This window comes from Parasteatoda tepidariorum, chromosome 10, assembly GCF_043381705.1.
Source record: "Parasteatoda tepidariorum isolate YZ-2023 chromosome 10, CAS_Ptep_4.0, whole genome shotgun sequence".
Lineage (NCBI taxonomy): Eukaryota > Metazoa > Arthropoda > Arachnida > Araneae > Theridiidae > Parasteatoda > Parasteatoda tepidariorum.
The window spans coordinates 80,711,513-80,715,586 of record NC_092213.1 but is presented as its reverse complement, the minus strand read 5'-3'; the positions used below and the strand labels follow the sequence as shown (position 1 = coordinate 80,715,586).

The window sequence follows — 4,074 nt, the reverse complement described above, 5'->3', positions numbered from 1 at the left end:
ATTACTCACATTCTTTCCTTAAGTGAGCGGGGCTACCCGACTCTCCCCTATATGTGGACTGATAAATATGTGAAAATAAGATTACTTTCCTATAATTCAAATTTTTGAGAATCGTTTAATTAATTCTTAATTTTACAAAATGTGAATTTCAATGTATACGTAAATCAATGTCACCTTTATAATTTAAAATAAAAAATTTTACTTAATTGTTTTTTTAAATAAATGATTGTGTATATTCAACTTCGTTTTCGAATTTCTTTAAACCAAAAATAACAATATTGTTTCATCCTTGCCTTTCTATTCATTCTAGTATGTTTTCAATCAAGTAAGTTAAAAAAGATGACGTTTTCGTTGCGACGCGTTTAATACCAGCCAATCATATTATTTTATTTTAATTAACGGCGACAGCCTTGGAAAAAAGTTTCAGATTCGGAAAAAAATGCAGATAATTCATTCTATTTTGGTAAAGCTGTTGCGTTGAAACGGCCTTTCTTCTTGTAGTGATGCCTAACTTATATGTTTAAATTTCTTTGATTTATATTTCAATTTATTCTACGAATTGCAATTCACATTTATCTTATTTCAATGTTATGTAACTTCGTTTTCGGATATACTACTTTAATGTGTTCTCGCCTCGTTTAGTTCCATTTTGGATTTAAAAAATTGGAATTTGCTTATTATTGGGTAATTATTTTATGATTTATATTTTAATCTTTTCTTAATTAAATAAATTAATATATTAACATAAATTAATATTTAGGGGATGAAAAATTCGGGGATATTTCAGTATCGTGGTCTGTCACGCAAATTACAATCGCCAAGGTGCCAAATAGATTTTAAACTTGCAAATTTAAAAAAACTACATAAAAAAAAACATGTTGATGTTTGCCCGGAGGTGGCTACGAGTTATACCTTTCAAGTTGGTCACTTGCTGTGATGTTTTTTTTTATTTTTTATTTTTTTTAAGTTTCTCGCGGCCGATTGCGTGAAAGTTTCCAAGGTTTGGCGATTATTCTGCCACAGATCAAAGTACGTAAATCTCCCCAATAATTCCTGGCAATGAGTGAACCAGAAGATTTTGTATTAATGTAATAATATTGTATTTTAAGTGAATATAGTATCGTCAGCAAATAGTGAAATAATTTTGTTGAACTCTTAAGACGTCACAGTTGAGGTTAAAGATCAATGTTTGGTTCATTTGCGATTTGAGAAAGGATTCCGAATTAGTAGTTATTAAATTTTTTAGTTCAAATTTTGGAATAATCAACTTTATTAATTATAGATAGGTGATTTGTCTCAATAAAATTATACTTTTCTTAAATTTCAAATTAATTTAATTTTGTAGCAGAAATTTAAAACAACTTATCTCCCTGAATCCATGTGAAGAATAGTTAATTTTAGTTTTTAATCAAGAATGTGATGTTTCATTTTTAAGAACAAAATGTTCATTTGATTAAAATTTTGGACGATCCATTATGGATAATCAATTAATCATTCCATAGTATTTTGCCAGTACTTTGTTATTTAATTACTTCACTAGCCTCTAACTCTCAATTAAATAATCGGGACTCTCTTTTTAGTTTTCAATTTAAGTAAGGTTTTAATATTCTTAATATCTAAACAAATTGAATGTTCAAAAACTTAGCAGTCTGTGTTTTAATGAAAGATGATAATTCAGTACATTTAAGCCCAAAGTAAAAAAAAAAGTTCATGAAAAATGTACATTTAAACTTCCATTTTCCTTATCGATTGATTGATGTATCTATTTCTGATATGAAATATAATAAAAACCGAAATTCTTTTTTTAAAAATTCAGATGGTTTGGGTGTTAATTCGTTTTAATAAATAAGATACTTATATTTTAATTATTTTAAAAAGCGCACGATTCCGATATTTATGAATAATATGCATTTACCAACAGTTAATTTTTTACGTCGCTAATTAATACATATTCTTCTGGAACAATATTAAATTTAAAATCTCTTGAATATCTTAAGTTATTTATCGTTGACTATATTTTAATGAAATTTTCAGATTATATTACGAATATTTTCTTCAGACTATATTCTTAATAAAATCATAAGAATATGGATTGAAAAGGTGACCAAATAACTTAAGATTTTCTTTAAAAAATAATAAGTTTTGAGATTGTTTTTCTTGAGATTGTTTTTCTTGGGTTTGTAGTCGCAGAGCTCTAATTGAGCTTTGAATTCTTTAACTAGTTATAAAGGAGACAAAATTCTGATTTCAGATTTTTTTTTATTACAATTACCAAAGCGCGTTAATAAGAACGTAGTAGGTAGGATATGTTGTTAACAACTGTTCGTTGTTAATTGAAAATGGAATACGTAAATGCACCAATGATCAGCTATCTTAATATCTATTTCTAGATCAATGTTACTGTGCAACGCAGAAATGGGTGGTTGTTAACTTCCGCCGGTGAATGTTAGCAGTCACATAGTAGCTTTGGTAAATGTCCGAAATATATACTAGGTCTAGTTAAGTGCCTCTGTCCGGTATACTCTTTCTCTCTCTGAAGTTTTAAGGTTCAAGTGCCACTGCCCGGAATACATTTGCTTGGTATAACCTACACTGGTGTGTTTTTATTTAGGTTCAGTACCACTGCCCACAATACATTTGCCCGGTATAACCTACACTGATGTGTTTTTATTTAGGTTCAGTACCACTGCCCACAATACATTTGCCGGGTATAATCTACATTGATGTGTTTTTATTTAGGTTCAGTGCCACTGCGCACAATATATTTGCCCGGTATAACCTACACTGGTGTTTTTTTGAAAAATCAGTGGCACTGACCGGTATATATTTACCCGGTACTCCGAATACAGCTGTTTCTCCTAATCTATCCTCAGAAGATATAAAATATCGAACAAATATAACATCAATGTAACATCACATCAATATAACACATAAATATAACATCAATGAATAAATTATTATCAAGTCGGATAAAACAAATATTTCGGATATTTACCAAAGCGACTATCCCAGAAAGCATGTAAACCTTACGGCAACCTTGTATCGGAATTTTCTTTTTATTGTTACGAAAATGTTTGTACTAAAAACCTTTTTTCAATATAGCAAAAACATTGCAGTTTTAAACCTTTCCTCCTAAAAGGTTTAAAAAATAATTTTTTTTAAAGTTTTTTTTTAAGAAGTATTGTCACGATAATGACGTTCTAACTGACGTCACACTAGCGATAGGATCCAATTGCATTTTCCATTGAAATTTTATGACACGGTGGACTTTAGCTGAGTATATAAGACTTTGCGAAAGGAAACCTTGTAATGACCTACATTTAAGATCATTTTCACCTTGAGACTAGCTTTATTAAAGGAACTTTTCACGCTTGAAAATCCTAAGTCAACCTCAACCAACCATTGGTTTTTATATGGAAGGTTGTTTTCCAAGGTTTTGGACTACAATAATGTGCGTAGATTATCACAGATCTCGTTTTAATGTTAGAAGGTTTACACGTAAACCGCATAACAAACCTTTGTAGGTTTACATTAAAAGGATTTTGTTGAGTGAAAATAAACCTTAATTTGCTCTCTGGGATATGTGATTGTTGACATTCACCGGTGAAAATCGACATCCACCAGTGAAAGTCGACATTATCTTGACATGGTGCTTAGCGTTTTTAAAAAGTGCATAAAGGTGCTTATTTTCGATTTTCGTTATTTAAAAGCCCATTTAGATGCTTTTTTCATTGGGTGTTCTTAAAAAGTGCTTAATTTTCCCTTTTCCTAAATGAGATTTTTCTTTCGTTACCATGTCGATTTTCGCCACGTATTATGCAAAAGCGAGCTTTTCACATTTGTTCTATTCAACGTTTTCATAATTCATTTCGGCGTACCGTCGGTCAGTGGCGTACGCAGAATTTTTTCAAGGGGGGTGTTCATAATTTTCTGAAACTACTAAAAGAAATTCGAGTGTGTAATAAAGCACTATTATTTCCCTAATTTAGACAGCTAGACAATTTTGACTTTTTATTTAAACAACATTGTTTAGTTAAATTTTGATTTGATTTTTTAAGTTTAAGAACATAATGT

General features: G+C 29.9%; 1 protein-coding gene across 3 annotated transcripts in view; it reads left to right on the top strand.

Annotated features, from left to right (window-relative positions):
• Positions 1 to 4,074, top strand: part of LOC107437628 (leucine-rich repeat-containing protein let-4) — a 76,814-nt gene that overhangs the window by 24,129 nt on the left and 48,611 nt on the right. For 2 of the 3 annotated variants that reach the window (XM_016049709.3, XM_071186791.1), the window contains exon 1: positions 454 to 684. The exons of the other annotated variant lie outside the window; for it this stretch is intronic. The gene's annotated coding sequence lies outside the window, so the exon portion shown is untranslated. Of the gene's footprint in view, positions 1 to 453; positions 685 to 4,074 lie in introns of those variants that run through there. 3 annotated transcript variants of the gene reach the window in all.